The sequence below is a fragment of the Lepus europaeus genome, chromosome 13 (assembly GCF_033115175.1).
Source record: "Lepus europaeus isolate LE1 chromosome 13, mLepTim1.pri, whole genome shotgun sequence".
NCBI classification, from domain to species: Eukaryota; Metazoa; Chordata; class Mammalia; order Lagomorpha; family Leporidae; genus Lepus; species Lepus europaeus.
In genome coordinates this window covers 88,028,509-88,054,185 of record NC_084839.1, presented here as the reverse complement: position 1 = coordinate 88,054,185, position 25,677 = coordinate 88,028,509, and the positions used below count along the sequence as shown (strand labels likewise).

The following is a 25,677-nucleotide window of genomic DNA, read 5'->3' as shown; positions in this document are numbered from 1 at the left end:
CAGGTGCGGGGTGATGAAGCGTTGTGGTCACCTTAGGAGCCACTGGAGACAGAGCCGAAGACAGCACCCTGGGGTGTCATCGGGGTCCCTCTGTCCTGGTAGATAGAGCTGAGCTGGGCTGGTTTCCAGGCCCTGCCCAGGTGCTGTGCTGAGCCACCTTGGAGCCTGAAGCCGGAGGGAACATCAGGAATAGCAATTCTGTCTTTATTTCAGATCGTGGCATTTTGCACCACTCATGAAATGTTGTGTTAATTTTAACGTTTTAAAATGCTGCATGAAAACCTGTCTCTTAGGGAGTTTTTGAAATCCCCTTAAACCATGTGCCCTGGGCAAGTGCCTCCCTTGCCTTTCTCTGAGTCTGGATTTGCTTTGTGAGTTGAGTCTCTGAACCTGTGCAAGCATCCGTGTCCTTGTCTTTGAAATGAACTGTGCCAGCCAGGGGATGTTGCCCGGCTTGCACACCGCCGTGGGCTGCTGCACGGGGCAGGCTCATGGGGCACACTTGAGGCGCCTTACCATTTGTATTGCTGCTCAGCTTGGTCGTTCTGGGGGAGTTTCCAGATGTTGCTATGCCTCAGTTTGCCGTGGTGCTATGGTCTCAGTGTTTGTGTCCCTTCATAGTTCATGTGTGGAAACGCTCCAGGTGACCGTATTTGGAGGTCAGGGCTTGGAGAGTGGAATTAGTGCCCTATAAAAGACGCCCAAGGGAGGTGGGTTGCCCCTCTCACTATGTAGGACAAAGGCACCAGCCAGCGAGGGTGATCTTGGACTCAAAGCCTGCGCAACCGTGGAAACAAGTTTGTATTGCTTAGCAACCACCTGGTCTGGGGCGTTTTGTTATAGCAGCTCGCATGGGCAAAGACAGGTGTTCTCAGGCTTAAATGAGAGAGAGGATGTGTGTGAAGGTGGCCGGAGGGCAAGTTGTCCACCATGGCCCAGTGGGCCTGGGTTGGGCATGGTGGCTGTAGCCCCAGGCTTTTCCTCTGTGCCACGTGGTGCCCACACCTATACATACTGCGCCTGTTGCAAGTGGAGCCTGCAGAAGTGTTTCAGACAGGCTAGAGATGTTTCCTCACAAGGGTTTATTGTGGAGGGGTGCGAGGGCTGTGTAAGTAACCCTAATTTTGCCACCTCAAGCTGCTTCGGTTCCCTTTTTGGTATAGCTCCGGTCCAAGCCCATAGGTGGCTCTTCTTGAGCCTGCCTTACATTGTCGTATTTCAGTCACTGCCTACTTAAAGCAGCTTGGCCCCTGAGAGTGGCTCTCAGCCCCTCCAGGTCACCCCCAGAGGCTCCTTCTCTCCGTGGGTGGTCTGTGGGCACCAGGAGAAGGCTGCAGTTGTCTCCAGGCATGCATGGATGGCGTCTTATTGATCCTCTGGTCTTCTCGCTGTCCTACAGTGATCCCTGGCTCACAACACACACACGCACACGCACACGCACATGCACACTGAGCTTCCTTCTCATGTGTCTGCTGCATACTGTCCAGCTGGGTGTCCCTGGAGTGAGTCACAACTGGCAGCCTGTGGCCCTGCATTGTCCCCGAGGCATGTCCCATGGTTCTGAAGTTTCTGCCGGGTCCCTGCTGGGCACCCGAGAACCTGTCCGGCTGGTGCCGAGCCGCGCTGGCCACCGTTTCTGCTCTGTTGAGCATCTCTCCCAGGCGTGGCCCACAGGAAGCAGGACAAGAACGTCCTCAGCCTCCCAGGGCCTTGGATTCTCTATTGCTCCTTCTCCTCCAGGCAAGGGGCAAGAGGGGGATGGGGTCGATGCTGTCCCTCCAGGCTCGCTGCCTTCCGGCGGGGTGGCAGGGGTGGCCTCAGGTTGTAATTCTGCTCTCTGGGTACAGTGTGGCTCAGGGTGGTGCTCCAGGCTCACACCCCAGGCTTTGCTGTCAGTGTGTGGACAAAACTTAAAAATGCTTTCATGTGAGAGGAACAAGTTCTACAGCATAGTAGGGTGGTTACAGTTAATACTAATTTATTGTTTTATTTGCTCACTTATTTTATATAGTTGAAAGGCAGAGCAACAGAGGGGGAGAGAGAGAGAGAGATCTTCCATCCCCCAGTTCACTCTCCAAATGCCCACAACAGGTGGGGCTGGGCCATGCTGAAGCCAGCAACCTGGAACTCTATCTGGTTCCCATGTGGGTGACAGGGACCCGAGCACCTGAGCCATCAGCTGCTGTCTCCCACAGTTCACATCAGCAGGAAGCTGAAAAGGAAGCAGAGGAGCTAGAACTCTAACCAGACACTCCAGTATGTGACCAAGTGCACCGTGACCACTGCACCACAGCCAATAATTTATTGAATATCTCAAAATAATTAGAAGATTTTAAATGATTCCAACACAAAGAAATGATAATTGTTTGAGGTGATGGGTGTGGGAATTACCCTGATTGGATTCTGACACTCTGTATACATATATTGAGGCATCATATTGTACCCCTTAAATGTGTATGGTTATTATGTCAATTTAAAAAAGTGTATTAACCTCTCCCCTCCCCCAGCCCTGGAGAAACCACGTGAGGTGGAAGGAGGCAGGGAGGAACAAGCTGGTAAAATGGATAGGGGGCTCCCTCCTCTTCCTGGTCTGGCAGGCCAACCTCGATCTTGTGTACTGGGCTTTTCATTCCCTGACAAAGGTTGGGAAAGCTGTGGGGTCTGAGGGAGATGTCCACCAGGGGCTGGGGGAGGCAAGGGAGAGAGCAGCCCCACGCCTCCAGGCTGGTGGTGAAGGGGGATAGAGCACTTTCCACCTACATGTTACTGAGCCCAGCCCAGTAAGCCAGTTTATTCACTCATTATTATTTCCTATTGACTTGAGAGGCAGAGAGACAGACAAAGGCAGAGAGACAGCTCCTAATCCCTGATTCACTCCCCAGAGGTCCGCAATGGCTGGGGCTGAGCCAGGTTGAAGCCAGGAGCCAGGAGCTCAGTCCAGGTCTCCCATGTGAATGGCAGCGACTCAGCCGCTGGCGTCATCTCTTTTGCCTCTGGCGTCATCTCTTTTGCCTCTGGGGTCTGCATTAGCAGGAAGCTGGAATGGGAAGCCAGAGCTGGGAGCTGAGCTCCCACACTCCGACTGGGACACAGATATCCCAAGCAGCGTTCTGACTGCTGGGCCAAGTGCCTGCCCCCAGCCAGGGTTCTTAGTCCTTCTGTTTTCCCCAGACTGAATGGAAATCGGGTGAATTCTCCTGTAATCCTGTTATTCTCAGACCTCTGCACCTGGAAAATCATGTCAAACCTTTAGATCAGGTAAAGGATCTGTGGGGCGCATTTGTGATTCTGAGAAGCGAGCTGGAAGTGCTTTGTGTTGCTTTGAACGTGATCACCTGCACTTCTGAGCTCGGCGAGTCCTGACTGTGAGATGCCGGGTCCGTGCTCTGTGCAGGTGGCAGCGAACCGACGGGAAATGCGGCGGCAGGTGGGTGCCCGTGGCAGACTCAGACACTGCTCCTGAGGAAGTTCCTGGTAGGAAGGGTTCTCAAATATTTTTCTTGTGATTACGGTATCTGTGAAAAGAAATTGCGAAAGATCCTTTTGGAAGCGAGGGGTTGAAGGTGATTTGTTTGTTCAGGCCTCCTCCTAGCTGTGGTGTGCAGAACTGGTTTTTAAATGTATGCAGTTGAAGAACTTCCAGAAATAGTTGCACTCACCTCCAAGGTCTGAACACCAGTCTCTCCATGGCTTCTGCCTTCAAGTTTTCATGTCTGTGGGAGGCACCAGGACCGTGAGCTGTGGTACAGGTGGTTCCTGTCTCAGAAAGACGTGCCCCCAATGTGGGATATGAAAATGTCAGAGGGGCTTCGTGTTCTTAGAGCAGGTGGTCCAGCTGATGGAGGAGCTGGGCTCTGGTCTCTGCTCCATCACTCGGGGGCCCTACAAACAAGGCACCGTATATACTAGGAGTGGTTGTGTGTGCACGCACACACATGCACACACACATGCATTCAGTGAGGTGCAGGCATAGGAAAATGCCTCCTCCGTGACTTGGGGATAATATGTCTTATAAGACGTATCATCACACTTCCCAATTAGGTCCCACGGTAGAGCACAGTACTCTAGGGCAATAAAGGGTCCTTCCACAGCCAAGATCTGATGACCTTTAAGGAAATCCATTTCTAGATTGGGCATCTCCTGCACCTGGTGTCCCTGAGCAGAGCCAGTGGTGGGAGATGCCCTGTTAGCAATGACCTGGATTCAGTGTAAAACGTACAGTGAGAAGCTAGGCCAGAGTGCTGTGGTAGGTGGCGCAGGTGGGAGAGGGTGCTGTGATCGGGAGGCCCACTGCCCTTGCAGCCTGGGGTACAAAGCACGCACGTGTCCCATCTCTCTGCAGCACCAGCCTCCCCCACTAACAAGTGGTTACGAGCCTGGGCTTGAAATGTCAGCAGTGGGGCCCTGGACCAAGGACATGCACACTTGTGCTGTGGGAGGGACGCCGGGGCACTTCTGCTCTGTCACATCTGATGACCAGTCTGGGGTTCAGAAGACCAGAACAAATGGCACCAATGAGTGACTGATGACTGAATATTGGACTCCCCTTGTATATTTAGTCGCATACATCTGCATGCATTATCATGAATATTGAGAACCTTTTCTGTTCCGTATTTGATGCATCATGAATATTTGCTGCCCAGCTGCCTTGGCTATGTCTGGTGCCTAAGACGGGTTCCTGTTGGTCCTTCCAATTCTTCCCAGCTTTACGGTACACGTGTGCTGTACTCCCCGAGACTGTGCCCATACTTAACATTTCTTACGTGATTCATACATTGCACCGGTCGTATTTTCATCAGAATTGAGTGTTCCCAAATAATGCAATGAGTGCACAGGGAAGAAGCCATTCATCTCCTAAAGCTGATTTCCAGGTCAGGTGTGCTTCCTGTGTAGAGGGGAGCCCAAGGTGCTCGGGGACTCCCGGCTGCAGCGAGGGACTGTGGGGGTCTGTGAAGCTTGCTCACGCCCCCTCAGGTTCACCGACAGTGCTGAAGTACATGCTCAGGGCTGAAGTCTACCCTTGGCTCCTCAGTAAGGACAAGTGCCCCTGGGAGAATGCACAGATCCCTTGGTCCATGCCGCTTCTGTCTTGTGCACAGAGGTCGGTCTCTGCTCCCAGTAGTTCTTGTCTGCTTGTAGCACCTGACAGGTGTTGGGTCAGTGGACATCAGGGCTACAGTTTGTCCCAGGGCTTATCCTGTGCCCGGAACTCTTGAATTCCTTTCATTTCTATGCAGCCGACGTCCTTGGGAACACGATGAGTAGCCCGGATGCACCATGTCTGGTCACTCCAGTATTCCAACCTGGCTTGGTACCCAGCCCCTAGTCCTGAGGTTCTCTGGTCTGGCTTGAATACCTGAATTATTCACCTTCCCCTCCCATCCCAAGGAGCACTACCAAGAACTTGCTTGTGGGTCGTTTTGCACAGAAGGTTTGTGACTTCGATGCTGCAGCGCTGTGCCCGTGGAGACAAGGCGGGAGAGGAATGGGGTCTGTTGGAGGGTCAGAGCCGGCTGCCGAGGTCTGAATCACAGGGCCGTGCCTCCCCATGGGGCTCGGTGATTCGTTCGGAACTCTGATCGATTCCACAGGAACCAGATTCCTCATATTTTAGGGTGGTTGCTGGGTCTCAGAGCCTTAAGTCATCATGTATTAGTGCTTCCAGGATGCTCTCTGGGTGAAAATAGGATCCTAATGTACAAGCACGAGCTTTGTGTGGGTTCGAGTCACCCATTCTCTCAGGCTTGGCCAGAGTGACCGAGTTTTCTTTGGTCTTTGAGTGGAGGTGCCCTGGTAAGTGCAGCCCCTCTGGTACCACACTCTGGAACAGAATGACTGAGCATGTTTCATGGTCCTGGGATATCCCCCAGGGCCGCTTCTACAGGTGGGACCTGGCCAGGCTTGCAAGCAGGGGAGGTCCCCTGTCAGCCTCAGGGACTGCACTCAGAATAGTGATCATCTGACCCTCCTCGGGGTGCTGGTGTGTCAGACACGGTCTTCCCAGGCAAAGCCAGGGGCAGAAGGGAGCAGAGGTCTCCGTAACATCTGGGACAGGTCCTTCCACACTTGTGTCTGTGCTGCGTTAAATACGCATGCATAAAAGTACATACGGTCATCCTTGCATGTCCCCGAATGGCACCTGTGACTTCAGCCTTCTGTGGATGGAAAATATTGGGGGAAAAAATCGCATCTGTGCTGAACACATCCAGACTTTTCTTCTTGTCTTCATTCCTTAAACCACACATTAGAATAACCGTTCAGGTGGCGTCTACAAGTAATCCAGAGGTGATTGAAGGTGTGCCCGAGGGTGTGTGCAGGCTATATGCAAATCAGTCATCGTTTGTACCTGGGAGACTTGGGCATCCGTGGATTTTCGTATCCGACGGGGGTCCTAGAACCAATTCCCCACGGACACCGAGGTATGAGAACTGTATTTACTAGGAAGGTACTATCTGTGTGGGTGCTGTCTACATTGTTTAGTGGGCTTTTCAAACTGGCTTGTATGTGTTGAGTCTGTTCCTCCACGTCGTTAGATTCTTTTTTTTTTTTTTAAATTTTTTTTTTTTGACAGGCAGAGTGGACAGTGAGAGAGAGACAGAGGGAAAGGTCTTCCTTTTGCTGTTGGTTCACCCTCCAATGGCTGCCGTGGTAGGTGCGCTGCGGCCGGCGCACCGCGCTGATCCGAAGCCAGGAGCCAGGTGCTTCTCCTGGTCTCCCATGGGGTGCAGGGCCCAAGCACTTGGGCCATCCTCCACTGCAGTCCCTGGCCACAGCAGAGAGCTGGCTGGAAGAGGGGCAACCGGGACAGGATTGGTGCCCCGACTGGGACTAGAACCCGGTGTGCCAGCGCCGCAAGGCGGAGGATTAGCCTAGTGAGCCGCGGCGCCAGCCACGTCATTAGATTCTTAGACACTCTTCCTTCGGGTCAGTTCCTGTGGCTGTGAGGAATACCACAGCTGGCTAAGGCCCGGTTTCCTTGCCCAGGCCCTCTCTCAGATGGGTGTTTAATAAGGTTGTTTTCAGCCTCTCACTACTTAGTAACAGCACACTGTGCACATTTGTCTGACTGGTTCCTTCATACCATAATCTGCTAAGTAGATTTCGGGGTCTACATGAGACTCCCCCTTGGATATGCCCTGCCTGAAACGTGTCCCACCCCCCACACCAGGGCATTCTCCCATGACATGAAGTCTTACTAGGATTTCCAGCCTCTTGTTTGTAGCATCTCTGTTATTCAGGAGTCCCTCTAGTTAGTCTAAGCAGAAGAGGGTTTAACGTAGGAAGTTCTGGGCCGCCAGAATGGTTGGAAGCTTGGCTGTCCGGGAGGCATCCAGGGGCGACCCCAGAGTGATGTGGCAGAGCTGGCCTGCAAGGAGCCACTGCCGCCTCTGCCACAGCCGGGGGATTGGTGGTGACTCCAGCCCACAGGCCTCCTGCCACCCACACCTGCCTCACAGAGGCTGCACCTGCTGCTCAGCGTCCTTGGGGCTGTGGACAAGGCTCTGGGACCCTCTCCTCCCCCCCGCCAAGAAAGCCAGATGCTAAGGTGATCTCTTGACGTGAGCCCCGAAGCCCCCTCCCTGCTGTCTCACAGCAGTCAGATTGGAAGCTTGTGCAGCCTGACTTGTAAGATGAAGCCACACACGGGCACTTCCTGCAGACGCGCCTGGTGTACGACCCGAGTGTCCAGAGATCAGAACATCAGGGGCCTGCCAGGCTGAGAGGGCGTGTGTGTTGCAGGGGCCTCTAGGGTTATTTTGTCGATGCCTGAGAACACTTGGATCCCTTGGCCCCTTTCCTGGCAGGGCTGCTCATGTGGAGCCGCTCTCTGCTATCCGGCGTGGGTGGGAGGCAGGAGTTAACCTACTGCTAGGTTAATAGCCAATTTTTTCATGAGTCATAATTGATCAGCAGTCCGTTTATGAACAGTGTTTCTCTTGGCCTCTTCAAACAGGCTTTTGTGGATAATTACTGTGAACTCAGGTGTTTCCATAGTTCTTAGCTACCCCTGTGAGTGGATTATTGCATTTTCTGTTCAAGGAAAAGTACAACTGAGCAAAGAATTCAGGAAAGACAATGTCTTCAGCAGCCCGAGCCCAGCCATGGACTGGGGGAGTGTTGCAAAAGGTGGGGGGCTGGGGAGGAACCACTGGGTACACACTCTTGTGACCCCCAACAGTGAGTGTCAGTCCTTCAGGGGTGCACTGCTTAGAACGACCTGGTACTCCCCACCCGGTGTGCGCCTAGGGGGATGGCCAGAGGAAGGAGCCCAGCCCAGGCCTCCTGCTCCAGAGGTGGGGTAGGGGGGGTGGGGCGAGGGGGTGTGGGAGGGTGGTCTGCTCCTGGAGGGGAAAGCAGGTTGGCAGGGTTCCTCCGGGAACCTGTCATTTTGTAGGAGAGAAGGTGACAGCGATTGGACACAGAACAAACGGTTCCCCGGAGGTTTCTATGGCACCTTCTCTTTATGAACGTGGAATAGGGCTTGACTTACATGCAGTAGCTGCTTTTCTGTGGGGAGGGGGTGCACTGATCGCGTATTGTGAAGTAAGCTGTAATAATGATCTTACCAGCAATAGCTGCTTTTCCCTTTCAGTTCTGTTCGCCATTATAGCATGAGGTTCTTAGGGGGCGTTTGGTGGTGTGCAAATGCTGGGTAATTCTGGATGCCTGGGGTGCAGCCCCTACCCCCAACCCCTTATCTTGTGCTTTCAAATAATGAGTAAGGTGGGAGGGTGCGCGCGGTCTGGAGAGAGCCTCGCGCCAGCTCCGAAGCTGACCGCCTGGGGAGTGCTGCTGCTCATTCTGGGTATCCCCCGTGCACTTTTCAAAGGCGGAAAACCACGGTCAGGAGATGGGAAGGAACGGGGCTGGGGCTGCCCGGCTGCCAAGTGACAGAGCCCCGAGCCGCCCCTGGCCCTGACTTCCCTTTCAGCTTGGCCTTCGCTTGTTTGTTGTCCTGGCGTGGTGATTCCGTCGCCTTACCCCTCACTGCTAAGTCCCCAGAGGGGCACCTTGAGGCGCTGAGCCGTCTCTGGCCTTGCCTAGGTGACCAGCACACTGCGGAGCAGGGATTTGAACCAGGATCCTTTCCTGCACCATGTTTTTCATCTGTTTGAACTGTGACCTTGGAAACGGCCAGCTGGGGCGTGTCCTCCTAATCCACCCAGGGTTTCGCTTCCTGTGGGTGAGGTTAAGCCCCAGGGTGTGCAGAGCCCCGGGAGCTGGGCCTGGGGTGTGTGTGCTGGGGGTGGGGAGGGCTCTGTACTCCCCAGGCAGTTCCTCTCCTCCTGGGTCCAAGCCCAGACCCTCCCCTCTCCTCCCACAACTCTGGGAGAGGTGATGCCTGCCCGAAGAAGCAGATTCGCTGTAATTGGTGTCCACAAGTGAGTTGGAAGCATTTTTATTATAATTAGATCTCCTTAATCCCTCCCCTTCCTCCCATTAAAAGAGACTAAGCCTAGGTGAGGTGGAGGTGCTGGGCAGTGGCCCCTGGGCCTGGTGGGGGGGAGTAGAGATGGGCGGGCAGCAGGACTCTGCTGCTGTCCTTGCCCTGTGATGGAGGTATCACCTCCTTGAGCCCAGCTCCCAGTACAGCTCTGGGTGCAAACCCCGAGCCTCCCCGTGTGCAGGAGCGCTTCAGGAGCCCTTCCTCGGGGAGGGACAGTCACACGGCTGCCATCTGATCTGATGATAAAACCCGGAGGGCGCGGATGGGAACGGGGTCACAGTTGGCTGAGCAGGTGCGTGCTCCCAGCACCGCTAGGCAGTGAAAGAACGTAGCATCCCCTTGTCCCTTGTCACTGTTCTATGATTCAGCCTGCAAACAGTGATCCTGTTTTGAGGTTAGGAAACTGAAGCCGAGGGAGATGAAAGAGGCTTGCCTGTCCCCAGCCTGGAAGGGGGATGGTCCCCTGAGGCAAGGGCTGGGGTCCGGAGCTGGGATGCAAGCCCAGGCGGGAGAAGGTGGCTGTGTCCCTAGACTCAGTAGCTCCTCAGGCCACCCGGCTCCAGGATGAACTGCTCACCAGCGCCAGCATGAGCGACGGGAGGAACAGATACTTCCCAAACGTCAGCTTGTTTCTCCCCAGTTCCTAGAGAAGCACTTCCGCCGTGAGAGCACATTGGCATCACAGTGGTTCTTTGCTTTTCTGATGGACGTGCAGTCTTCAGTGCAAAGTTGTGATTAAAACTCCGCACCATCAACCAAACTGGACCCCACGCGGAGTTCCCTTCCAGGGTCGGGATCCAGGGTGGCCTGCTGCGGCGTCGGCTTTGGCGTCGGCTTTCTTAAAGGCTGTTTGCTCTCCCACAGAAGCCAAGCTCCCAGTTTTTTCTGGGCGCAAGGATCCCTTTGTAACATTGAGCAATTGGGGAAGCCTTTCACGTGGCCGTCACTGTATTTCTGCAGCCTCTCAACAGGAAGAATAGACACCCACAAAAGATGCTGAGCGTTTCGAGATCTGTTTCAGTGACTGACCCCATCAACATCCAACGCATTGTTGAAAAGTAATAACCTCTGTGTGTGAGTGTGTGTGTGTGTGTGAGAGAGAGAGAGAAAGAGAGAGAGAGAGGGAGAGAGCAGTGTTGATTCTGTTTCCAGATGCCACTTGTACACCAGGAAATCACCTGTGAAAAGCTAAGGATCCCTGTTTGGAGATCTCGTGTATATAACCTTCCAAAGAAGGCAAACCGGCTGCCTTGTGGCAATTTGCTTTTTTTGCTTGCAATTCCAGTAGCTCCCATCAGGGGCTGCCTGGGATCATGGTGTGCCTGTGCCTGTGCCTGTGTGGGTTTTCTACTCCTCAATGTTTTCTTTTCTTAAAAAAAAAAAAAAAAAACAACAACAACAACAAAAACACACACTGGGGGCTGGTGTTTGGCTTAGTGGGTAGAGCCGCCTACAATGCCACCATCCCATTTGGGTGCCAGTTCGAGTCCCAGCTGTTCCGCTTCCAATTGAACTCCTTGCTAATGGCCTGGGAAAAGCAGTGGAACACGGCCTAGGTACTTGGGCTGCTGCACCCACATGAAAGACCTGGAAGAAGCTCCTGGCTTCAGTCTGGCCCAGCCCTGGCCGTTGCAGCCATATGGGGAGTGAACCAGCAGATGGAAGAGCTCACTTTCTGTTTCTCTCTCCCCAGCCCCCTCCAACTGTGCCTTTCAAATAAATAAAAATAAATCTTAAAAAAATCATATGAATTAGCAGAATATAGTCTAAAAGAAGTAACCAATTAGAACACTAATTTAATAACAGCAGCTCAGGTACCAACTAAAAGCCAATGATGAGTTACTGCTCAGTTTTATCGCATTCTGGGTTTTCTTTCTTCTTAGCTTCCAGACAGTAAGAGAAATCCCAAGCATTGGCCTCTGGGTCAATTCCAAAGGAATTGAAGTGTCATAGCCAAGTACAGCTTTAGTGTTGGAAGTCTGCAGGCCAGGGTGGGCATTGGCCTAGTGGTTAAGACACCAGTTGGGATGCATGCATCCCATATCATGATGTCTGGATTCAGGCCCCAGCTCTGCTCCTGATTCCAGCTTCCTGCTAATGCATACCGTAGGCCACAGCAGGTGATGGCTCAAGTAGTTGGGTTCCTGCTACCTCCGTGGAAATCCTGGATTGAGTTCCCTGTTCTCAGCTTTGGCTGCAGCTGGGACCATTGCAGGCAATTGGTGAGTGAACCAGCAGGTGGAAGATCTCTCTGCCATCTCTCTACCTCTTAAATGAATAACTAAACATTTGAAAGTAAGAAACCTGCAGGTTGGCTTGGCCACTCAGGGAGTGGTGATGCCCTCAGGGTCCCTCCTTCTCTGGAGCTCTTGCAAATGTGTCCTTTTCTCTGTAGCCTGGTCCCACAGGGGACCTTGGCCTGCACTCATCTCTGTGTGTGTGTGAGAGAGAACTGGGTTTGGGGCTTATTTCAGGATGAAATACATAGCCACAAGGGAACTGGGCAGGTTTCCCAAGAAGACCTCTTGATTCCTCCAGCAGGCCCATAGGTGAAAGCCCACATTCTATTTGGTGTTCTAGCAGGACGCATTTAAGAGGCCCTGGTGGGTGCACACGCTCTAGCTGTGTCCACTGAAGTGCAACAAGGGGAGTGGGGAGGGCAGGTGTGCATGGGCCCAGGTATAGAAGTAGTGCATGCTTGTGCTGGGCCTTTCATGGGAAGTGTCCAGGGGACCCGGAGGGGCTCATGGTGGGGCGCTAGGCCAGAGAGGCACAGTACTGAAGGGCTTTTGTAGTTTTCAGAGCCCACAAAAGAGTTTTAATTTGGGGGATGAGAAGGAAGAGGTAGAGAGACAAAGACAGAAGCAGAGAAAGCTTCCATCCATTAGTTCACGCCCCAAGTGCCTATATTAGTCAAGGCTGGACCAAGGCCTAAGCCAGGAGCCAGGAGCCAGGAGCCAGGAGCCAGGCAGGAATCCAATCACTTGAGCCATCACCTGCTGCTTCCCTGGGTGTGCATTGGGAGCTGAAGCCAGGACTCGAACCCAGGCCCAGCAGTATGGGATGTAAGCATCTCAGTTGGCATCTTTATGACTAGGCTGAACACTTGTCCCAGCTTATCTTGTTTAATACTGAAAACAGTCCTGCACACTGGGTTTTGCATATTAGCACCTTGGTCAAATGTCTGCCCATGCATTCCTTCAAAATCAGAAGTAAACATGAACTTCAGGTCAATGAAAATGTTTTGGCCGGTGCCGCAGCTCAATAGGCTAATCCTCCGCCTAGCGGCGCCGGCACACCAGGTTCTAGTCCCAATCGAGGCACCGGATTCTGTCCCGGTTGCCCCTCTTCCAGGCCAGCTCTCTGCTGTGGCCCGGAAGTGCAGTGGAGGATGGCCCAAATGCTTGGGCCCTGCACCCCATGGGAGACCAGGAAGAAGACCTGGCTCCTGCCTTCGGATCAGCACGGTGCGCCGGCCGCAGTGCACCGGCCGTGGCGGCCATTGGAGGGTGAACCAACGGCAAAGGAAGACCTTTCTCTCTGTCTCTCTCTCTCACTGTCCACTCTGCTTGTCAAAAAAACAAACAAACAAACAAAAAAACAAAAAAAAAAACCAAGAAAATGTTTCAACATATGCATTTGTATGTCATTTTTATACCAATGCCATGGAAAAATACACTTTTCTAATTTTTTTTAACTGGAGGATGGGGTGCATGAGGACAAAAGTGCACAGGGCCCAAGAAAGTCATGACATGACCCTGCCTAGGAGCAAGACAGAGGGCCCTTGGTGGCCTGGGTAGCAATGGCCCAGCTCAGGGGCTGGCCCAGCGATTTGGCTTAGTGATACAGGGTGCATAATGGGGTAGGAGAGGCCCCAGGGACTTAGATAGACCCTGCTTCAGTCAGAGCTCGTTCCTTGTTTCTGCAGGTGCAGGACCGACTGCCTGCATGCCTTAGGCTTAGGGTTCCAGAGACCTGGATACCTGGGAGTTTCAGGACTTTGAGAGAATTTTAGCTAAAGCAGAAAAAGGATAGACTTCTCAGATGGAGTCTTTCCTGGTGCCTGTCTCAGCCTGCTCCCTTGGGGATGAGACTGCTGTCTCTGACAGCAACTCCCCACCTGCACACGGGGGCAGCTATGCCGAGCGAACTCACAAGACCTGGCACCTGTCTTTCCGAGTCCAGGGCCTGGCTCTGGGCCACCCTGGAAGGTTGGTTTCCTTCTCCGTTGCCTGTTGGCTCCATGGCGGTGCCACTTGCGGCTGCCGCAGCCTCACCCTGCAGGGCTGACTCAGGAGGGCTGGCTGGGACCGTTCGGGTCTAACAAGCTTTGCAAGTGATTGTGCTGTGCAGCGGGGCTGAGGAGCCCAGCCTTTGCCCCAGCGTGTCTGGGCCCTGAGTAGACGGACTTGATTTCCAAGAACAGGACTCTCTCCTTCCCCAGGGGAAAGAGGAGCCTGAGACCTGGGGCTGGACTCGCACACACCGCTGTCAGCTCTGGGAGGCACAAACATGCTTTTGTCCTTAGCTCCTCTGGTGCGGTTCTTCCTTTTGGCTCACGAGTGAGTAGGGAGGAGGGGCTCCCGCACGCCACGGTGCCCAGTGCAGGCCTCCTTGATGCCATTAGTGAACAGGCGCTTGGTGCCGCCGGGTGCGTGGCGCCGTGATTTAACGCAGGGTGGCTGAGGGGCAGGCCCGCCTGCACAGCCACTTCGAGACAGGGGCTGATTCTTACGGTACGATAGATGGAAGCAAGGGCTACTGCACAACACGTGGACCCAGCAGGGATCTGTGGATCTGGAAGAAGATCAGTATCTTAAACATTTCAGTTGTTCCCAAATTAGTTTGTGAATTTCATGTAATTCCTGGCCAGAATCTGAGTGGATAACTACCAGATATTGTCCATTTATGAGAATTCAAGCATGTTGTTTTTGGGATGAAATAGCATGTCCGCAGAACAGACTAGAAAGTCTGGACAATGGAAGTTAATAGATTTAGATAATTTTTATCCACTTGGGAAAACATCAGGCACCTCACTGATATCAAATCCAACTTGGTCCATGTGGATGAAACATTTTAATGTGAAATTGAAATTATTAAAGCGCTAGAAGAAAGTTTAGGAAAGAAAGCAATTGCCAGGTACGGAACATCTTTCTGCACGTGATACCAGACACAGAGCCATGAGCCCAGAATTGTGTTTGTTCATTGGAGGGAATTAAACCTTTCGTGTACAAAACCGAAATTCAGATGATAATCTGAGAAAAAAAAAAAAAGCCTACAATGTATAAGACAAATACCCCATTACAAGGGCCACTGGTCTGAACAACAATTATTAGCATTGATCTGAATTAATTCACAGGAGGAGAAATATAAATAACAATAAACGTAAGAAAGAAAGGTTAATCAAGTCAGTGCACATTGGTATGAGATCGTGTTTCTTGGCCTCAGATTCGCAAATGTTGGGTGTGTTTTGCTGCTCTTGTTGTGAATGAGGGTGTGCAGTGCAGGTGAAAGGGTGTGGCAGGGACGCTCATGTGCCTGTAAGAGTGGGAGCTACCAGCTTTTTGCCAAGCGCTTTTTCAGGAGCTCCCAAAACCTCTAGAAGAATTCCTCCCTTTGTCCTGGTGATTCCGTTTCTAGGAACGACTCCCAAGGAACCAATTCAGTCCACAGTCAGAGACTCCTCTGCTAGGGTGTTCGCCACTGCCTTATTTATAAAGGTGGAAATGTGGAAGGCATTCAGATATCTAGCGAGGCTCTTCATATGCTGAGTACAGTCGAGCCCTCAGGAACATTTCTGAAGGAGGCTTAGTCACAAGGGAGCGTCGTGATCTGAGGCTAAATGAGGAAGGCAGGGTGGATGATGGGCTGGCGCTGCAGGGAGAAGGAGCACCCGTGGGAAAGCGGCAGGTGCTGCCGTGCAGACCGGAGGCAGGAGGCGCAGCATGTGCTGGAGCACGGGCCTCCGTTCCCGTCAGACTCTGCAGAGGATGCTGATCCGATAGGTGCTTGTTGCAAGGCGCTGTCGTTTTGTCTCCATGGAGTGCTGGAGTGACAGGGAAGCGTGCTAATAGGGCGGGCTCTTGCTCAGCGCTAGGGACTGATGCTCCCGCACTGTGTCCACGCCTGCACCCCAGCAGGCTTTGCCAAGGGACTCCGCCCCTCTCCTGGCCACTTAGGCTCTCCCAGGGTGTGCATAAGGGATTGGACTCCAAAACTAGGCCCAAAAAACTCAGGATCTGTAACTTTTTAAATTAAATAAAAATTCAGGGTATGGAACTTTTTAAAAGAAAGACTGCATTTTACTTAAAAACAAATTGATGCATTATTTGTATGTGTGTGTAGGACAAAGACTGGAGGGAAACATACCAAATGTTATGTTTGGGTTAGCTTTGGTAGAATTGTGGGAGACTACTTATTTTTCTTTCTTCAGCATGGATTACTTTGGGGGAAAAAAAAGCTTTATTGAGTATAATTGACCTAAAGTACACAGTTCGATAAGTTTGCTGCTGCTGTCCACCCAGGTTTAGTCCATGGTTTTGGTGCAAAAGTGGCCCATGTTGGCAAGCCCTTGATGAGTTGTGACTTAGGAAACCAGTGTTACAGCCAGGATACTAAACACACATACCTATCTGCAACTACTCCTCTCCCCCAACCAGGGAGTTCCCCAGGTCCCCCATAGCCACTCCTTCCATCTTGAGAGATCTAGAGGATGACCACTGGTAACCTGTCACTATAATTTGCGTTTTCTGGAATTTTCTATAAGTGAAATTGTACAGCGTGCACTCTCTGTGGCGGCTTTCAGCCCATAGCTACTTTGTGATTCACCTGTGTAGTTGTATGTGTAGGTTGTTTGTCCCTTTATTAATACCTTTTTTAATAGTTGGAAAAATCCCTACTTTCCTAAGAGTACCCTGAAACTGACTGCCCATGGTCCAGAGAGTTTGGGTCTGGGCCGTCCGCATGTATGTGGAAGTTTGGGGCAGTTCTCCAGGCCCGGCTGCTGTGACCTTAAGGGCCAAGGACCCACGGGTTATTATCTGCCAAACAGAAGGCTCGGCCTAGCCTGGGAACGCTTGAGCCACGGGCAGAGTATGTCTCTGTGGTCAGAGTTTGGAGTTGGGTACCCAGGAGGTTTCATGCTGGCCAAAGTTTTACAGAATGGTCCTTGTGCTTTGCCACAGTGAGAGGCTTGGAGAAAGCTTCGTTGAAAGAGCTTGACCTCTTGTCACCAATTGGCGTTGACTGTAACCTTCTCACATCACCCATGCCCTTTCCTGGAATCCACACTTGGCAACAGCTCCTCTGGCACCCCCACCCTCAGTGCAGAGGGGTTCTCATCTACACTGCCCAGGGCAGCTCTGCCCAGGTCACCCTGTAGCTCTCGGTGGAGCTGATGGCCCTCCGCCTCCCACTGCGCTTGGTGGTTTTGGTGAGGTCTCCTGGATTTACAGGTCTTTGGGACTCCAGGCAGAGTCATTTTTTCACCAATTCCCGGGCATCCCTTACGCTGTGGTCCCCATGATGTGCTCCGTGCCCCCTGCATTGCCCCATGCATCTCTGGGGGGCTTCCAGGTGGTGCCACCTGCATGCTGAGGAGCAGGTCCACCGTGATACCATGCTCGGCCACCTCTGGACCTAAAGGCAGGACTTAGCCATTGCTGGGTCTCTGCACAATGTAGGGGTGCAGAGGCCAGCAGCAGCCCCTGTCCAGGGCTCCATACCTGCTGGCCCCTGTGCCAGAGGCTCCTGAACTCTGGCACGTGACGCCCTTCTCTGCCTTTCCTTATCAGTCCAAGTACAGGCTAACCCAGTCCAGGGGCCAGGCCAGGAAGTGGATGTACTCACCTTGGCTGGCCTCCCTCCCGTGTTCTTTCTCTACCCTGAACACTCCCTACCACCCTTTGCCCAAACCACTCGTGTTGGCTGAGACGTGTGACTCTGAACAGGGGGCTGGTGCAGGGGTCTCCATCTGCTGCCCCTCACCGCTGGGCACCTGCAGACCGAGGATACAGCCCCTCAGGGAGCTGCCTTCCCTCCCCTCTCTCTCTGAGGTCCTAGATTCCCGGGGTGATGTTGTGTCAGCGGGCACAGGAGGAAAGACCCTTTCCATGGAGGGGCTGATGGCCCCTGTCCCCAGCCCCTCTTGGGCCACCCTGCTTGAACAGAAGCACTGAGGGAGAGGCCGGAGGCGGCCTGGGTCCTGGGCATGGGTGACAGCAAGCAGAGGAGGCTCTGTGAACTTGTGAACTGGCTCCACAGGAGACAGGTGAGGGCTTGAGGGGGTGGGAAGGAGGGGAACTAGCACAGCGCTCTTCTCTGTTGGTGGGGCTCCTGTGTTTTGAAAAGTCTCCCTCGAAGAAGATGGAAACGAACAGTAAGCCGGCCTGGCCAGCATCCAGCTGTGTAACCTTAGAGCCGCCATGCGCAGCCACAGGCCCCAGCTTATGTAACCTAAGGTCCTGGTGGGGGTGAGTTGGGGAGCCTCCAGGACTGCAGGCTGCCTGTCTAGGGCTCAGCTTGCATGGTCCCCACATGGCGGTGCCACCACCCAGCCTGCCCCCTCCTGGCTGAGGTCAGTGCAGGAAGTGGTCCCGTGGGGGCGGGTTCTGCTCCTTACCCTGGTGGGGGCAGGAGAGGGGCTGCAGGACCCTGCTCAGTTTTCCCATGGGGCCTGGCCTGTGTCTAAAGCTACCTAGGTATGCGATTACATGTTTATCCAGAGTGACGTCCACAGTACACACAGGTGTGCCGTCCCCTTCTCCCTGGAAACCTGCTCCGGGATGCTTCAGACCGGGGTGGGGGTGCAGAGGCTGACTGGAGTGCATGTCCGCACTGCGGTGGGAAGAGGCAGGGCTGCTGCCTGTGACTCGAGGGGGTGGAGGAGGAGACTGACTTCTCAGTGAGACATGGCCCCAGCGCAGTCACCTGGGGCTTCTGGCTCTGGGCTCGGATTCCCAGCTCCTGACAGCGAGCGGGGCACACAGAGGTGCAGAGATGGCTTCCGAGCCGTGAGCAGGCACATGGGATGCCCATTCCTGGTGGGAAGCAGGCCACAGCGCTGCAGCATCAAGCCCCCCTACCCAGGGCAGACTGTGGCTTCTAAAATGTGCAGTTGGAGTTTGATGCCAACCTCTCTTCTCCCCATCACCTCCTACTGGGGCAGATGGTCACAGTGAGCAAAAGGCACAGGAGGCTCCACAGACCAAGGGTTTCCACTTAGCTTATTATTTTTTAGTTTATCTTATTAAAAGATTCATTTTAATAATTTCTTTCTGCTTATTCTAGGGGGATGAAGGGTTGGGAGACATACACAGAGTTCCCATCTTCTGGTTCACTCCCCAAATGCCTGCAGCAGCTAGGACCGTGCCAGGCCAAAGCCGGGAGCCAGGAACTCAATCTGGGTCTCACACATGGGTGGCAGGGACCCAAGAACTTGAGCCGTGACCTGTTGCCTCTGAAGATGTACATTCGTAGGAAACTGGAATTGAGAATGGAGCTGGGACTGAAACCAGGCACTCCAACAGGGGATGTGGGTGTTCCGGCCATTGTCCTAATGCGTGTCACAGGCCTGCCCAGCTTAGCTCGTTTGGTCCTGAAAACGGCCCTGCAAGGTAGCCGTGGCCCGATTGTTTATTCTGATGATAGTGGAGGCTCAGTGTACGAGTAACCAGCCTAACCACACACCTTTGTTAGGGCTTCCTACTCCCAAGGTCCCTACTTCCCACCGCTCCTCAGATGCCCTGAGCCGCCCTTGAATGAGAGGCATGGTCCTGGTGACTAAGGGACCGGCTGGTCTCTCCGCCTTGCCACGTGACCTTCCGTCTTCACCTTCCAGTCCTGTCTCCTCAACGCCTCCCCCTCCCCTCTGCCAGGTTCCTTCACACACAGGTGTTTCTGTGTCCAGCCCCTGCTAGTACTCGCCCTCCTCCAACCCCACAAGGCCTGGCCTTGATTTTTCCTGTTCTGCAGACATCCACATGTACCACAGGCCCCCACACCTGTGTCCTCTCAGCCCCAGCACCTGCCCACCTGGCCCCCTGCCTACAGTCACCTGCCTTGCTGGGCTCTCTCTCCCCTCCCCTACCTCCTGGGCAGAAGGGATTGTTCTTGTCACTTTCCCTCTAGTGCGCCCTACCTGTCACAGGTGGGCTACAGAAATGCTGTGTGCTTAGGCTTCTCGAGGGTGGGTACCGCACTTTAGGTTTTGGGGACCTATGAAAGACTACATTAATGGGGGTTCAGTCAATTTTGAATCCAATTGGAATCAATTTTTAGATGCCCACCATCTCCCTTCTTGCCTGAACGAATGCTTTTTATGTTTGAGAACTTTAGCAAATTGTAAGACATTTCCACAGGCTGAGTCGGGTCGTGGTGATAAAGAGTGATACGGGTTTAATGTTTAACTCCCAATTCCGTCCTTGGGTACCATGAATATGTGGCTGGGGGAGGGAGGTGCCCACAAGAAATTCGTGGAAGGTAACATTTGAGCTCATCTGCCACTGTGTCCTTGCAGAGGTGGGCAGAGGCCTCAGGTCCACCTGAGGACTGCACTGTCAGCCTGGGGATGGGGCCCCGGCCGCTGCCGGACACCCAGCCGGGGCCTTGCAGCCCTCCTGCTGGGCCAGGCTTTGGGTGCCTTAGCGTGAGTCAGAGCATGTGCAGCGTGGGCTTGTGCGGGAGGTGGGGAGCCCAGAATTAGCTCAGCTGCCTGTCAGCGAGGCTGTCGCGGGGAGGGGAGGTGGTGCCAGGCGGGGGCCTAGAGGCTTCGTAGCTTGGAGCTGCAGCTCTCAGGAACCATCACAGGTCTCAGGGCATGCTGGGAAAGCCTGCTTCTAGCCTGGCACATGGCCGATTATAGGTGAGCAGTGGGTCAGGGGAGCAGGCCTTGGCATGGCCCTGTACACCTGAGACAAATGTGCATGCTAGATGGCCAGGTCACTCCCAGAGGTGAGTGGCAGACAGCTGTGGGCATCCCCAGTCTCACTGTCCCCAGTATGGCAGGGACAGCTGGCTGCGTGCCTTTTCCTGCCTGCAGCACACCCACGTAGGCAGAGCCGAACCGAACCTAAGCCCACCTGACACCAGACCGTGGAGCCTGCTCCTCTGTCTGGCTGTTTACCTCTTTGCAAACTGCCCTTTTGCTAAACTGCAGAGAATTGTTAGCCATCGGTACCTAAATCAACTGCAAAATATTTTGTTCTCCTTTCCGCCTTCTCCTGCTTGCTCTGCTCTCTGGCACAGATGTGTTGCCCAGGACACCAGTGGTTGTCATCAGAGGAAACAGGGACTCAACGCTTGTCACTGTGCCCAAACATAAGGGCCAGCTTCAGGCCTCGCTGGGGTTGGGAGTGCTGGGTACTTGTGTCAACACCAAATGAGTTGGCTAACTGGGACAGTGAAATTTTCCCTCTCTAATGTGTCAGCATTGTTCTAGAATAAAAAAAAAAAAAAAAAAAACCCACACTGATACAGGATCTGGTGCGCTGTCTGGGCACATGATGTTATTTTTGTGGTTTTCCCGTTGCCATGTGAGATGCACACAGGACAGAACGATTGGTGTGTTTGGGGTTTCCATGGGGAATAGAACAGTTTGGGGAAGGAAGCAAAACAGCTGACAGTCCTCAGGGTGGCCCAGCTTGGAGGCTCAGCTGGGTCGTTCCCACCTTCCAGCCCCAGCCTGGCTTTGGCCACCAGTGTGTGGGATCAGGAGGCCACAGGGGATTGGCTCAGTTGTTGCCCATGGGTCATCCACTGGGCACCTCCCCAGCAGAGCACATGGCAGGGACCCTCCTGCAGGTGCCTTCTCCCTCTTGCCCTGGCACCGGCACCCCCAGTGCTGATCTGGTCCCCATTGATCCCTGGACACAGAAGGTTTCTGGAGGGGTGTCCTGGGTGACCCCTGGACATGACACATGCTGCAGGCCCTTTAGTGCCTGATGGATGATGTGCTCACTAGGCCTGCCTACACTCTGCTGGTACCTGGGCCAGGCCCCGGCTGCAGCTGTGCCCAGGGAGCACAAGTCTGGAGAAACGTCCCCCTCCCTGCAGCCGGCTGTTCTTCTCCAGGCTCAGCGTGCATCCCGCTGTCTTTCGTGAGCTACACCTGTGGGGCAGGGTGGGCGGGGCCCGAGTTCCCAGACCCTTTTGGAAGCCCAGGTGCCTGAGGCCCAGGTGGAGCAGACTGTGAGTGTGGTGGGCCTCCAGCGTCTCAGCGCAGCACCTTGCCCGGGTGCCTGCTGCTCACCTACTGTCTGGCATCATCCCACCGCCTGCAACATTTTAGAAAATAAAAGGTTTCTTAGATCCTTCTGATTCTCTGCGCCCAGCAAGCTTGTTGGAGCCTGAGGTGGGACCTGAACTGCCCCTCAGTGACTTAGGGGCTGATTCCACACAACCTTGAGCTCAAAGCTGGACCCCAGCACCTCACTGAATTCCCCTGCCAGCTGGGAGAGCAGGGACAGTTACTGGTTCCCCATTACCGAAAGTGGGCGGGGCCTGCCCATTTGAGCCAGACCTTGGCTGAGCTCATACAACAGGCCTGGCAGACGCCAAAATCCATGCTCTGGCAGCTGTGGGGTACGAAGGGAAGGGTCCTCTCAAGTCTGACTTCCATCAGCTTTGAGGCTGCTCCGTGTGTGTGTGTGTGTGTGCGCGTGCGTGCATATGTGTGTGTGTAATGGTTGTAAACTGAGCAGAGTACACACTGGTCCTCAGAACGGCCGTTTGGGATGCAGGGAACCTCTCTGGATGCATGGGCAGAGCTGATGCTACAGTTTGCCTTTCTCTTTTTTTATTTTTTTAAAGATTTTATTTATTTATTTGAGAGGTAGAGTTACAGACAGTGAAAGGGAGAGACAGAGAGAAAGGTCTTCTGTCCGTTGGTTCACTCTCCAGATGGTCGCAATGGTGGGAGCTGCACTGATCCAAAGCCAGGAGCCAGGTGCCTCTTCCAAGTCTCCCATGCGGGTGCAGGGGCCCAAGCACTTGGGCCATCCTCTACTGCTTTCTAAGGCCACAGCAGAGAGCTGGACTGGAAGAGGAGCAGCCGGGATTAGAACTGGTGCCCGGGATGCCGGTGCCGCAGGCGGAGGATGCACCTGTGCCATGGCGCCGGCTGCCTTTTTCAAAGGGCACATGAGGTGTCCTGCCCGAGGGTGAGCGCAGCCGCAGCCCCCTTGGCCAGCAGTGTCTCTGAAGGCTGCCTCCCACAAGTAGGAGCCACAGGAGGAGGGGTCAGAGCCCTAGTGGGGTGAGGGGAGATAGTGACCTGTGTTACTGATGGCTCTGAGGTCCCCCAGTCAGAGACCTGAGGACCTGAGTGATAACGCACTGGCTTCCTCCTTCACAGGTTAGTTACTCCTTTTTGGAAGCTCCTGCCCGCACTTTCTGTGGCTGGCCCTTGTAGCCATGGGGCTGGCCCCTGGTCACACCAGCTGCCACGCTCTGTGTCTCCAGACAGGCTCTGTGAGTTTACTGGGAGCGACAGGTGGCCAGGTGGCCTGCGGTAGCTGGCAGAGGCAGCCTGGGCTCCAGGTCTCTCCCCCAGGGAGGCATCAGGTTTCAGGGGGCCTTGGAGCCTCTGGCAGGCAGGTCGCCAGCAGGAACATGCTGGCGGGAGGAAGCGCCACTCACCACCCAGCCAGTGTTTGCTCAAGTCCAGGAGCCTGACCGCTCCATTTATTTGTCCCATGAACAGTGAAAAGGTTTGAAGACAGCTGCCTGGGTGCAGTGTGTGGAAATCTATAACCTTCCCTGGCCTCCTTTATCTCCTCATCACGGCCGCTCTTGCACACACGGTACAGGGGTTTTCTTACCTGCCCACGTCTCCTTACACGTTACAGCTGTTCGATCACACGGCTGTCACATGCAAATCGGGAGAACTTGGAACAAACATAAAGCAAGTAATCTTGTGAACAGATTAGCATCCCACCTTGAGAAGCGCAGGAAATGGGGTACAAACAGCATAGGGGAAGCTTAGGAACCTGCCGTTGCCTCCTGGGGCTTGTGAACCTCACGGGGTGCGCAGCATTGAGCTTGCACAGAAATTACCCGGCGGTTTTCTGCCGGTCTCTTCTGGTTCTTCACCAGGGGTTCCTCCCAGGAGTCTCAGAGGCAGCAGAGCCGCCTGCTGACTCAGCACGAGGCTGATCGCCAGCACCCACTCCCACTTCCTGGACGCTCAGTGTTTGCACTGAGCTGTTGAACAGGGGAGCAGACAGGCCAGGTGTCCGTAGCAGCCTTCGCCTGTGTGCAGACCTCCCAACCTGTCGGATTATTCTAGCTACCGATTATTCTAGCAAACGGCTGTGGGGGCTCGGTCCAGGCTGATAAATGAAATCCCTTTCCATTTGCATGGACTTTTAATAGACATTGTGAGGCTCAGCCCACTTCTTAGGTGTGGCTCTGGCCTCTCCTAGATCCTGAGTGTCGTGGTACCACTGCTGGCGGCGACACAGGAGGAGGGGAGGTCACTGGACTGTGAGCCACCTTGGAAACCCGAGCCCCGGTCGGTCTGTTGTGCAGGGCAAGCCCCGGTCGGGCTGTTGTGCAGGGCAAGGGGAGGCTTGTGTGCTTACCAGAGAAGGGAGGAGGAGGCCCCTCCAGGTCTTTATCTGCCTGGTAGGCGTTCCAAGTAATAGGTGAGTGTGGCTTTGGGTTTTTATTTGAGCTGATAAAATCTTTCCATTCACTTACAAGCTGTTAGGTTGACAGGCCATGCACAGGCTGTGGGACAGGAGAAGCTGTGGAGTCATTTAACTAGGCAGTGAGGCAAAACTACTGGCTTCTCCCCAACCCGGGCTCCTCCTTGCAATGCCATAGGCATAAGTTTGCTGGAAAATGACTTGTGTTGACAGGTTGATTAGGGCTGCACCTGCGAGGGAGGCGGCGCCTGGCCCACTCCCACCCGCAGCTAAAGAATGCCACTGTTTCAGAGGCCAGCTCCTGCTGCCGCTGAAGCTGGGCCTGGCCAGAACACCATGAGAGGGGATCCTGCCACTCCAGCCTTCATCCCTGCGTGTTCCCCACTGACATCGGAGGAGAGCTGGCCTCACGTTCCCATGAGTTTATCTGAAGGTGCACATTTTATTCCCCATGCCTTGCGTACGTTTGCACAGGTGTCTACCAGGTGTCAAGGCATTAGCGTTTTCGGCTTCAAGCAGGACACACTCATCAGTGTTGTTCATGTGGCCCGAGGGTGTGCCCTCACGGTTTGTCTTCCCATATTTTCTCTGCAGCAGCCAGAATCACCTGTTACAATGTAATCAGACTCCAATCCCAGATATGATCGTGATAGATACTGGATTTTCTCTCCTTTTCTATCTATGATACTAGACAAAAAGAAATACTTGAAGCAATTGTTTTTAAGAGTGGAACTGGCTGATGTTGTGGCACAATGGGTTAAGCTGCCACCTGAGATGCCGGCATCTCACATGAAGCTGGTTCACGTCCTGGCTGCTCCAGTTTCCATCTAACTTCCTGCTAATGTACCTGGGCCCCTGTACTTGGGTCCTTTGCACTTAGAGGGGAAACCCAGAGGGAGTTCCGGGCTCCTAACTTTGGTCTGGCCCAACCCTGGCTGTTGCAGCCATGTGGGAAGTAAGCCAGCAGATGGAGGATTCATGTTTCTCTCTCTCTCTCTCTCTCTGTCTCTCTCTCACACACACACACACACAGACACACACACACAGAGAGACACACAGTTTCTCTCTCTCTTTGTAACTCTATTTTTCTGTAACTTTGCCTTTCAAATAAACAAATAAATGTTCAACAAAGTGTTTTTTAAAAAAATTTAAAGATTTACTTATTTATGTGAAAGGCAGAGTTACAGAGATAGAGAAGGAGAGAGAGAGAGAGAGATTTTTCCATCCGCTGGTTCATTCCCAAAATAGCCACAATGACCAGGGCTGGACCAGGCTGAAACTAGGAGCTCAGAGCTTCTTCCAGGTCTACCATGTGGGTACAGGGGCTCAAGCACTTGGGCCATCCTCCACTGCTTTCCCAGGCACATTAGCAGGGAGCTGAATTGAAAGTGGAGTGGCCAGCACTTGACCCAGCGCCCATATGACATGCCAGTGCTACAGGCCATAGTTTTTTTTTTTTTTTTTTTTTTGACAGGCAGAGTGGACAGTGAGAGAGAGACAGAGAGAAAGGTCTTCCTTTTGCCGTTGGTTCACCCTCCAATGGCCGCCGCGGTAGTGCGCTGCGGCTGGCGCACCGCGCTGATC

At 53.7% G+C, this 25,677-nt stretch overlaps 1 protein-coding gene across 1 annotated transcript in view; it reads left to right on the top strand.

The window, feature by feature from the left end:
- Window positions 1–25,677, top strand: part of CRACDL (CRACD like) — a 138,850-nt gene that overhangs the window by 921 nt on the left and 112,252 nt on the right. The window lies entirely within an intron of this gene.